Genomic DNA, 12,754 nt, shown 5'->3' with positions numbered 1-12,754 from the left:
CCTAACCCTAACCCTAACCCTAACCCTAACCCTAAACCCTAACCCTAACCCTAACCCTAACCCTAACCCTAACCCTAACCCTAACCCTAACCCTAACCCTAACCCTAACCCTAACCCCTCACCTGAACCCGAACCTGAACACAAATCCGTACCCGAATTCGAACCCGAGCCCGAGCCCGTACCTGAACCCGAACCCGAATCCGTACCCGAATTCGAACCCGTGCCTGAGCCCGAGCCCGAACCCGTGCCCGAGCCTGAACCCGTACCCTAACCTTTCAACATTCTGAATTCCTCTCGGAAATTCGTCGTTCAGGATAATGTATGATTTAGTATGCATGATGAATAGAAACATTCTGAGACCATCCTCATTGCTCACCTCTGACTGACCTGAAATCTGCATAAGTTGACAGTGAAGATGAAGGTGGATTTTTAAACTGCCTGCTGGTGCATTGGAGGCATACCCCAATACACTGTCAGTGTCCCCACAAGGTTGGGAGGCTTGTTCATTAGAGGTGTTTAAAAAAATCTAACTATTAACTCTTGACTAAGCTTATCACATATAGACATCAAAGGTCACATGTGACATTATAATATTAATTGTAATAAGTAGTGCAGCAAAGTGGCTAAAAAGTCAGAAGGGAGTGAGACATCTGTTTTCAAGGGTTGCGATTTTTAATTGCTGGAAATATCAATTTTCTACAAAATGAGGCATAAGAAGAAAGAAAAATGTGTGGCAAATGCAGAAAAAAGTGAGAGTTTGAAATGACCCTACGGAAGCCCAGACACCAGACTGGCTAGACAAAGGCTTTAATTCACCTTTTGTTAAAATATAGAAATTGGAACCCACTGTTGGTGGGAATGCAAACTGGTTAAGCCACTATGGAAGTCAGTCTGGAGATTCCTCAGAAACTACCATACAACCCAGCCATCCCACTCCTTGGAATTTACCCAAAGGAAATTAAATTGGCAAACAAAAAAGCTGTCTGCACCTTAATGTTTATTGCAGCTCAATTCACAATAGCTAAGACCTGGAATCAACCCAAATGCCCATCAACAGTAGGCTGGATAAAGAAATTATGGGACATGTACTCTATAGAATACTATACAGCAGTCAAAAACAATGAAACCTGGTCATTTGCAACAAGATGGAAGAATCTGGAAAACATTATGCTGAGTGAAATAAGCCAGTCCCAAAGAGACAAATATCATATGTTCTCCCTGATCGGCAACAACTGACTGAACACCAAAGGGGAAACCTGTTGAAGTGAAATGGACACTATGAGAAACGGTGACTTGATCAGCTCTTGTCATCACTGCTGATGTACAATTGAATACTTTATCCATTTTAGTATTTTTTTTTGTTCTACTTAATGCTATTGGTTGAACTCTGTAATTAACCCACAATTATTCTTAGGTGTTTAAAGTTAACTGAAAAGTGATCTCTGTTAAATATAAGAGTGGGAATAAGAGAGGGACGAGATGTACAATTTGGGACATGCTCAAGCTGACTTGCCCCAAATGATAGAGTTAGAAACATACCAGGGGATTCCAATTCAATCCCATCAAGGTGGCATGTACCAATGCCATCTCACTAGTCCAAGTGATCAATTTCTGTTCACAATTTGATCATAATGATAGGACTAAGAGTCAAAGGGGTCACAATAAACAAGACTAGTGTCTGCAAATACTAGCTGATAGAATGAAAAAGGGAGAGAATGATCCAACATGGGACGCAGGATACACAGCAGACTCATAGAATGGCAGATGTCCTAAACAGCACTCTGGCCTCAGAATCAGCCCTTAAGGCATTCGGATCTGGCTGAAGAGCCCATGAGAGTATTTCAGGCATGGAAAGCCAAGACACTCTGGCAAAAAAAAAAAATACCTAAATGAAAGACCTCTGTGAGTGAGATCCCAGTGGAAAGAACAGGTCATCAAAGAAGGAGGTACCTTTCTCTGAAGGGAGGAGAGAACCTCCACTTTGACCATGGCCTTGTCAAAATAAGATCAACGTCGGCGAGCTCAGAGGGCTTCCATACCCTTGGCAACTCATGACTAGAGCCTAGGGAGATTACTGACGCCTTAAACAAGAGTGTCAATTTGTTAAGTCAACAACAGGAGTCACTGTGCACTTACTCCTCAGGTAGAATCTCTGTCCTTAATGTGTTGTTCAATGTGAATTAATGCTATGACTAGTGCTCAAACAGTATTTTGCACTTTGTGTTCTGTGTGGGTGAAACTGTTGAAATCTTTACTTAATATATGCTAAATTGATCTTCTGTATATAAAGATAATTGAAAATGAATCTTGATGTGAATGGAATGGGAGAGGAGCAGGAGATGGGAGGGCTCCGGGTAGGAGGGAAGTTATGGGGGGGGGGGGGAATCCATTGTAATCCACAAACTGTACTTTGGAAATTTATATCTACTAAATAAAAGTTTTAAAAAAATATGGAAATTGGGGCTGGCGCTGTGGCATAGTGGGAAAAGCCATGCCTGCAGTGCCGGCATCCCATATGTGTGCCGGTTCAAGTCCCAGCTGCTCACTTCCTATTCAGCTCTTGGTATAGGCTGGGAAAGCAGTACAAGATAGTCCAAGTCCTTGGAAACTGGCTAAAGAAGCAAAGATGGATATTATTTGACACTGACTGTGAATGCAAACAAATATGGATTAGGGAGTTAAACTCTAAAATATACACAGACAAAATTTGCTGCATTCTCTGAGTGCCCTGAAGCATGGTAGTTTTCAATTTATTCATGTGTTAACCTATTTTTGTTAGCACGATGTTTAACTTTTATGCATGCAATTTTAAAAATGTTATATTAATTATTCTTGAATCAACTAAAAAAGATTGTCCTTGATTACTTTTATGTGTGTAGAGAGACCAAGTGTCAGTTGGGGACTGCACTGTGGTGTAACGGGTAAAGCCACCGCCTGCAGTGCCAACATCCCATATGGGCACCGTTTCAAGTCCCAGCTGCTTCACTTTTGACCAGCTCCCTGCTATGGCCTAGGAAAGCACTGGAGGATGGCCCAAGTCCTTGGGGCCCTGCAGCCATGTGTGAAACCCAGAAGAAGCTCCTGGCTCCTGGCTTCAGATTGGCACAGCTACAGCCATTGAGGCCATCTGTGGAGTGAACCAGCAGATGGAAGACCTCCCTCTCTCTCTCTGCCTCTCCTTTTCTCTGTGTGTAACTCTGACTTTCAAATAAATAAATAAATAGATCTTTTAAAAAATGAGGGCATTAGACACACTGTTTTTTAGATGACTCATTTTTAGTAGACTTCTTACATGAATGAACTTGTGAACCTAATCTACAGTCTGGCTCACATGATAATCTCATTTCCAAATACATGCAAACAATTTTTGCACTTGCAGTTGTCCTTGAGTCATGCCCTGAGTTTCACAACTTGGAAAGCTTGAGAAGATCCCCTTCATTGGGCCCAAAAGAGAGAAGGACGCTAACCTTTTGGAGCAATGTAACAACTTGGCTTTGTTCATTTTTTCTCCGTAGGATTCTGAAAACTCCTTCCTTGAGGCAGGTGATAAGGAGCATCCAGACACAGAAACTCAGATGATAAGAAAATATCCCACCCACAGTCTATGAACAGTGAGTGGAACAGAAAGGATTTGAACTCAGATCAGACACAGGCTGCTATGTGCTATGCTGCCTCCCCGGCTGAGAATGCACTCAGAACTTTAGAGGTAAGGAATAAAAAGCTGTGAAGAGAGCAGATTTGTGGTTCGGATCTCTTAGATGCTATTCTTGCTCCACTACCATCCCTCTAACATTTTCCCACCCACTACCCTCCAGAGATGCCCTCTCCGAGACACATCCCGTTCCAAGTGTTTCTTGAGTTCTTTTCAAATTAAGCTACACAGTTTCTCTATTCACACTCCTCCACTCTAACAAGTTTTCCTTTGAGTGCAAAGGTGTAGCCATCTAATATCAGACAGATGTGAGGCCTTTGTATGTGTCTAAGTATATTGAATATGTGCATAGGAAGCTCCTATGGTATTTTTAAAGTGTTAAACCCACACCTCTGTCTGTTCACCCCCAGGTAGGGGTCACTGCGAAACTGTCTGGAGAGTGTGGCTTGCCCCACTGGCAGTCAAAATGGCAGTTGGAACCCTAGTGTCCTGCCTCCTACCTGCCAGCATCCGAGCTACTGCCCAGGCTGCACGTGGGACGTGAGCTTGCTGCTCGCTTTCCCCTGTGAATCAGCAGGGGACTCTACAGTGGTAAGTGCTTGGAAACATCAGAAAGGAAATTTTCTGCCACCCAGAGAAGGCCTAACCAACACCTTGCCATGTAAAAACAAACCCACAGGCACACGCTGCATTCCCAGTTTTTTCCTTGAGGCTAAGAAAATTAAACTTCTGCCAAAATGTCCCAATACTTTTAGATTAAAAGAGTAAGGGTTTCTTGTAATGCCCAAGCAGTTAGAAAGGTTAACTCTAGATTTTAAGTGGTTCCAGGATGTTCTTTGGTGAACCTGTACCAAATCCTAAGCAACAAATTTACTCACTTTAAAGTGCTGGGAATGAATGAATCACATACTTATCACGTATGTTATATTTAGCACAAGATCACCTCCTCAGCTGTTTATTTCATCACTACACATGCCCTTCACATCTCGGCACATTGTTTGATGGTGGTGATGTTGCTTAGAATGCTGTCTTTCACTGTGGCAAAAAAATGACCTAAATGAAAGATCTCTGTGAGTGAGATCCCAGCAGAAAGAACAGGCCATCAAAGAAGGAGGTTCCTTTTTCCGAAGGGAGGAGAGAGCTTCCAATTTGATTATGGCCTTGTCTAAATAAGGTTGGAGTTTGTGAACTCAAGAGGCTTCCATAGTCTTGGCAGCTCATGACAAGAGCCTCAGGTGATTACTGATGTCACAAATAAGAGTGTCAATTGTTAAATCAACAACAGGAGTCACTGCGCATTTACTCCCCATGTGGGACCTCTGTCCTTAATGGTCTTGTACTATTAATGGTAATACCAATTTTTAAAAAGTGCTTTATACTTTGTGTTTCTGTGTGGGTGCAAACTGTTCAAATCATTACTTAGTATATGCTAAGTTAATCTTCTGTATATAAAGCTAATTAAAAATGAATCTTAAAGAATAAGGGGATGGGAGAGGGAGTAGGAGATGGGAGGATTTGTGGGTGGGAGGGTGGTTATGGAGGGAAGAACCGCTGTAGTCCAAAAGTGGTACTTTTGGAATTCATATTTATAAAATAAAAGTTTAAGAGTTTTCTATTAGGGGTTGGCGCTGTGGTACAGCTGGTTAAAACCCTGGCCTGAAGCTCCAGCATCCCATATGGGCGCTGGTTCTAGTCCCGGCTGCTCCTCTTCCAATCCAGCTCTCTGCTGTGGCCTGAGAATGCAGGAGAAGATGGCCCAAGTCCCTGGGCCCCTGCACCCACATGGGAGACCTGAAAGAAGCTCCTGGCTCCTGGCCTCTGATCAGTGCAGCTCCAGCCATTGTGGCCAAATGGGGAGTGAATCATCGGATGGAAGACCTCTCTGTTTCTACCTCTCTCTGTAACTCTGTCTTTCAAATAAATACACTTTTTAAAAATGTTTTCTATTAAAAATATTAGATTCAATGAGTAAATCAAATTTTCCAAAACAATTCATTCCTGGGCTTCATTACAGGCATTCTAAGGGTAGCATAAAGTTCTATGTTTTGGTGTATCAGAACAACTGTAACCAGTGCACAAAAACTATGAAATACAAATCCTAGTTCTGGCTACGGCATGAAAGAGTAAATTTACACTTTTTGTTCCTCAGGGCATATAGCCTGAGAATCTGACAGATAAATCCTACTCTATTGCAAACAAGTACATTTAATTTTATAATTTATTGCTTAAAATGTATTTGGAATAAAAGTTTCATCCTAAAGCTTATTCACAATGCTATGTAAATATTTGAAAGAAGAAATTTCTGGTAAGGTATAAAGTGTTTAATTTTATAGGAAAAAATGGTAAGCTAAAATATCCTCAATCTATACAAAGATAGGTGACATGCACTTCAGATAATCTCCTTGAAGCATATTTATATTTAGATAAGATTATTTCCCATGAATAAAAATAAAAGCCATGTGAAATCAAGGGCTAGGTGGCTCTGCTCTAACTGGATGTCACGCACTGAAATGTCTCAAGTCTGTAAGAGTCAAAAGTGTGACAGAAAGCAAAGCTTATTGACAAAAGGGAAATATTGGGCTGGGTCTGAATAAATGGTGTTACATGAGTAGAAGTAAAAGAACAAAAAGGACAACATGAAGAAAGGTGGAGAGATGGAAAAGTAGGCCCAATTAACTCAGAGTTTGATTAAATCCAATAACACAAGAGGAAAAAATTTTTGTCCATGCAGTATGGTGGAAATGAATGTTCATGGTAACATTAAGTGGAGACAATCTAAGTGCTCATCATACAACAGAACTGTATTCTACTACATTGAACATTGTTTTACAAAAAAAGATTAAATAGATGTTGTAACATGGATGGTAGCATACTACTGAAAGTAGTATACTAAGTGAAATGACATTTCCTGGGCAGGGAAATCTTTGGAGACAAAACATGGTGGTTGTGTAGGACTAAGGAACAAAGAAGGACTAAAGGGGTGATGGATAAGTGATACATGATTTATTTTCAGGGTGATTACAAATATTCCAAAATTGACTGAGGTAATGGTCATCCAACTCTGGGAATGTACTTTGGAATAGTGACTTTTGTTATATTAATTGGGTCATCTACATATGCAAAATATATAAGAATTCTTTGAAAAGTTTCTCAAAATGGGTTAAGAGGTAAGGGCACTTTTTGCAAAAAATTTTTGAATTGCTGCACAATTTCTCAGAGTGCACATTTCCTGTGAACTAAATGAAATTGCATCTCAGTTATTCATTTTTTAATTTTTTTTAATTTATTTATTCGATAGGTAGAGTTACAGACAGTGAGAGAGAGAGAAAGAGAAAGGTCTTCCTTCCGTTGGTTCACTTCTCAAGTGGTGTCCATGGCGAGCGCTGGCGCTGATCCAAAGCCAGGAGCCAGGTGCTTCCTCCTGGTCTCCCAAGCGGGTGCAGGGCCCAAGCACCTGGGCCATCCTCCACTGCCCTCCCAGACCGCAGCAGAGAGCAGGACTGGAAGAGGAGCAACCAGGACTAGAATCCAGTGCCCATATGGGATACCAGTGCCGCAGGCTGGTGGAGGATTACTCAAGTGAGCCATAGCGCTGGCCCCCTAGTCATTCATTTTTAAAAATCTAGGGGCAGGACCTATTTTGGATTTATAGACTATACATGACCTGAACATTTCCCTACATCTATGTGTGTGTACATGTTTGTTTGTGTATAAACACACGTATGTGAAGTTCAAAAGAAAGAAATGAGAATTCTTCAGTTAGACTGTATATTTTATACAATATTAGCATTTTGTGGAATAGTATAATGGACTTTCTGAACAATTTATCCAGAAATACATTAAATTAATATACATAGGTTCTATGTCTTGTCACTTTAAGTAAAAATAAGAAGTAACAGAATTTTTAGAGAATTATAGTGAATTTTATCCTTCAATTTAATCTTCCCTGTTTCACCATGGCAGTGAAATACTACTAACTCTATTATATAACAGGAAAAATGCCTCTCAACTTCTGTGAAGAATGGTAGTTAATAGTGATCCGAAGCCAGGAGCCAGGTACTTATCCTGGTCTCCCATGGAGTGCAGGGCCCAAGCACTTGGGCCATCCTCCACTGCCCTCCCAGGCCACAGCAGAGAGCTGGCCTGGAAGAGGGGCAACCGGGACAGAATCCAGCGCCCCAACCAGGACTAGAACCCGGTGTGCCGGCACCGCAGGCAGAGGATTAGTCTATTGAGCCGCGGTGCCGGTCATATCTTTTAGTTTTAATTAGTGTTTCCCAGACTCAGCTTGCTTTGTTGACACAGTTGTAAGAACTTAATGATATTCCCTTCCTCACTCCCCCTTTCTCCCTTCTGCCATGTTTCCTTCTCCCTTTTCTTTGTCTTTGGTTTTAGTTTTTGAAGAGAGCCAGTTTTCAAATTACATTACAGTAAAAAGGGTTAATATTTTACCACTTAAGTTTAACAAATAAAAAAACAAAATGCCAACAGTTTAGTGAGAATATAGACAATGGCTGTAAACAGCAATTGAATAAAAAAAGATCATTTCACTCTTATGCAGTAAATTTTAAAGTAATTACATATGATTAAAAATTTAGTAGTATAAGATTGTTAATCATTGGTTTCACAAAGGCATAAAATAAAGTTTAAGAAAACTGTATTTGCAGCAATACTAATGCACAAAAACATTTATTTTCCCCCCTAAATCCATTTAAGGGGGAACATGTGTTATTTTTCTTTTTGGGTCCAGCTTATTTCACTCAACAGGATGTGCTACAGTTAATGTCCATTTTGCTGCAAATAGAAGAATTCCATTGTTTTTGTGGCTGGGTAAAATTCCATTGTGTGTGTCTACCACATTTTCTTTACCCATTCATCTAATGATGGACACCTTGATGGGTTCCAAATTTTGGCCTTTTTGAGCAGTGCTGCTAAAAACATGATGCAGGTATCTCTTGGATATCTTGTGTTCAAGTATTTTGGTATACACACAGTGCTGGGAATGCTGGATCATGTGATGTGGCACATCACATGATTTCTGGTTTTAAAACACATCTCCACACTGTTTTCCACAATGGCTGCACTAATTGAGATTCCTTTCAGCAGTGTCTAAGTGTTTCTCTTTAATTCACCACGTCCTTGTTTGTTACTCTGTGTTTTGGCTTTTATCCATTCTAACATGGGTGAGGAGATATCTCATTGTGGTTTTGACTTGCATTTCCCTGCAGCCCAGAGATGAGCATTTTTTCATATATTTGTTGGCCATTTGCATTTTCAACCTGCTTTTCAAGAACTGTCCGAGTCCTTTTCCATTCCTGTATTGGATTGAGGTTTTTGACTTTTCTAAGTTGCTGATATATTCGAGATTTTAATGCTTTGCCAGATAGATGGTTTACAATTATTTTTTTCCATTCTGTTGGATGTCTCTCCACTCTATCATTTTCTTTGCTTCTGAGTTCTATACAGTCCCATTTACTTAGTTTTGCTTTTGTTGCCTGAGTTTTGGGGATCCTGTCCAAGAAGGTGTTCCCTACATTGATGTCTTTGAGTGTTTCCCTTAGTTTTCTTTCAGGAACTTCAAAATATCAGGTCTAAAATTAGGTTTTTGATGTATGCTCAATTGATTTTTGTATGTGGTGAGAGATAATGGATCTAATTTCATTGTTCTATGCACATGCATCCAGTTTTGCCAGCATCATTTTTGAAGATATTGTCGCTAACTCCACTGTATGGGGAGCACGTTTGTCGTAAGTCAGCTGGTTATATGCATGTGAATTGATCTGGGACTCTCCTCTATTCCACTGAGCTGTTCATTGGTTTTTATGCCAATGCCAAGCTATTTTTAATTACTGTAGCTTTGCAGTCTGCTTTGAGATCAGGGATTGTGATGCCTTCAGCTCGGGTTATCTTGTTCAAGATAACTTCAGCTCTTTGTGGTCTTTTGTGATTCCATGTGAATTTTAGGATTGTCTTTCCAACTCTGTATAGAATACCATTGGTATTTTGATAGGGATTCCATTGAGTCTGTAAATTACTCAGGCAGTATATACATTTTAACAGTACTGACTTTTCCAATGCATGAGTAAGGAATAGCTTTCCTTTTTTAATAACCAAATCATCTTTATTTTTATTAGTGTCTTTCGTGTCTTTTTGATTGGGTGATGCTACATACTGGCAAACCATTTATATTGTTAAAATAACAAATTACTCCATACTCATGGACCAAAATGAATGGATCTACCTGTTGAGTGAAAACTCATAATCTTATTTCATGAAACCTGAGACATGCCCCAAGTATTAGATCAATTGTAATTGCTTTACCTAAATCTTAAAACCCTGGGGGAACCTTTAATTTCTGAGACATTAAACATGAATCATTGTATTTTACAAATTTTTTCTTCAGCCGTAGTCAGTTATTGTTTTTTCCTAACTGTAGATGTTAATCTTTTTCAGTATGGATTCTTTTCTATTAATTATCCCTTTTCTTCAAGAGTCAGTGGTTATCCTTGGACTTTCTCATTTTTTCTTGGTTCATCCTTTGTTTTGTGAGTTCTTATTTGCATCTCTATACATAATACAGTACGGTTGTCCACTGTGGGGTTAGAACTCTCTAATGAAATGATGATAACTGGGCTTGTAAACATCAGTTAGAGCCACTATTGCAGAATGACTCCAATACTGACTGAAAATATTACTTCTTATCTTTTTTTTGACAGGCAGAGTTAAACAGTGAGAGAGAGAGACAGAGAGAAAGGTCTTCCTTTTTCCGTTGGTTCACCCCCCAAATGGCCGCTATGGCCGGAGCTCTGCGCTGATCCGAAGCCAGGAGCCAGGTGCTTCTTTCTGGTCTCCCATGTGGGTGCAGGACCCAAGAACTTGGGCCATCCTTCACTGCCTTCCCGGGCCACAGCCGAGAGCTGGACTGGAAGAGAAGCAACCAGGACAGAATCCGGCGCCCCAACAGGGACTAGAACCCAGGGTACTGGCGCCACAGGCGGAGAAATAGCCAAGTGAGCCATGGCACCGGCCTACTTATTATCTTTAATTGGCTCAGTGGTACTTCCTAAAATTTGTGATTGCTGTCATCACTCATCTCAGAGAATGAAGCACCTGCCTTGAGCCAAGGGCCTCAGAGATTAATTACAATTTCCAGATATGGTCAGAAGAGGGTAGAAAAGGGTCCTGGCACAAGTTCATGATGTCAGGGTTTTGGGATCCTACACTTTGTGGAGGCAAAAATGGGTTAGTAGAATAAGGATACAGAAAGGTCCTAGCTAGCACGAGGAGAGGTAGTTACAGTGACAGTGACCCAGAGTGTAGAATAAGGACGCAGACAGGTCCTAGCTAGCATGAGGAGAGGTTGTTACAGTGACAGTGACCCAGAGTGTAGAATAAGGATACAGACAGGTCCCAGCTAGCACAAGGAGAGGTAGTTACAGTGACAGTGACCCAGAGTGTAGAATAAGGATACAGACAGGTCCCAGCTAGCACGAGGAGAGGTAGTTACAGTGACAGTGGCCCAGAGTATAGAATAAGGATACAGACAGGTCCCAGTTAGCATGAGTAGAAGTAGTTACAGTGACAGTGACCCAGAGTGTAGAATAAGGATGCAGACAGGTCCCAGCTACCATGAGGAGAGGTAGTTACAGTGACAGTGACCCAGAGTGTAGAATAAGGATACAGACAGGTCCTAGCTAGCACGAGGAGAGGTAGTTACAGTGACAGTGACCCAGAGTGTAGAAAAGGGTGATTGGCTTGTGGAAAGGATTGTTGTAGGGGTCCACAGTCGATAGCTGGGAATCTGTCATGGTGGTGGGCACTAGTAGATTTCAGGAAATGAATCATCAGAGCCTTTTCCCAATCATGGATTCTAATCTCAACCTAAAACCCAAGGTATGGCTCCCTGAAGTAACAGTGTCTATGGAGAGCCCTGAGAACCCATGCAGATTTGCTGTGTGAGAGTGGCACCAGGCTGCCCACAGAAGTGGGAAAGTCCACCTCTGTCTGAGAGAAGACGGCGAGTGGGTTTGAATCTGTCAAACCCAAATGCAGACAGTGATGGAGCTGCAGGTATATCCCAGGAACATGATGTAGCGCCCTTGAACAAAATGTGGCTTCAAACAGAGGAATATGTTTCTCTCCATGGCTGACAGCATTAGTTACAAATGGATTCGTCATGCGTTTTAGGCACCTAACCAACCTGAGAGCAAATTCTCAGATATGTGAATCTCACTTCCTTAATTCCACTGAGTCTCAGTTTCTCCCCCCAATCATCTGGGGTAATGATTTTCATGTTGCAAGGTGATCCTGAGGATATGACTGTCAAAAATGTAACTGGAAAGGAATTTGACACCTTGCAATTGCTGAATGGATTTGATTGGATGAGTTTTTCTCTTTACCTTCTCATGGAAGAACATACATGTTACAATTTCCCATCTTTAAAGGCATAGTCTTGTCTGCTACAAAAACAACTGATGTTACTGAAGTAATTACTGTGCCACATGTCACACTGTTCTTTATTTAGACATATTTATCTGAAAGGCAGAGTGAGAGAGACAGAGAATAGGTTCTCTCAACTGTGTACTCAGTGTCCAAGTGTCTAAATAGAGGTGGGCTAAGAGGGAGCCAGACACCAGGAACTCCATCCTGTTCTCCCACATGATTGAGAAAGGCACAACTATTTGGGCCATTTTCCACTGCTTTCTCATGTATATTAGCAAGAAACTGGATTGGAAGTGAAGTAGCCTGGACTAGAACTGGCACACTGAAATGGAATGCTGGTGTCAGAGGTGGCAACTTAAACCATGAACCCCCCCCCCATACTATACTTTCTGTAATGTTACTTTATTTAGTAACCATGAAAATTCCCTGAGGTGCTTCATTTCTTTTGAAAATGAAGACATGGAGATGTTTCTAGAGTAATTGATTTTCCCCATGTCACATGCATGATGAAAGATATAAAACCATCCAGTATATTGATATTTGATCATCCATTTGGAAACTTAAGGGGAAAAGAATGAGGAAAATAGTTCTGTGTCTGTGATATGCTTAAATATTATAGGCATAACATTATTTTTATATGATTTCTTATATTTAGTACTC

General features: G+C 40.9%; 1 protein-coding gene across 1 annotated transcript in view; it reads left to right on the top strand.

The window, feature by feature from the left end:
• The first annotated feature begins 4,115 nt into the window (after positions 1-4,115).
• Positions 4,116-12,754, top strand: part of LOC103347436 (uncharacterized) — an 81,479-nt gene continuing 72,840 nt past the window's right edge. The window contains exon 1 of the mRNA XM_070064227.1: positions 4,116-4,243. The gene's annotated coding sequence lies outside the window, so the exon portion shown is untranslated. The remainder of the gene's footprint in view (positions 4,244-12,754) is intronic.

This window comes from Oryctolagus cuniculus, chromosome 19, assembly GCF_964237555.1.
Source record: "Oryctolagus cuniculus chromosome 19, mOryCun1.1, whole genome shotgun sequence".
Lineage (NCBI taxonomy): Eukaryota > Metazoa > Chordata > Mammalia > Lagomorpha > Leporidae > Oryctolagus > Oryctolagus cuniculus.
This window is presented reverse-complemented; position numbering and strand designations above follow the sequence as displayed.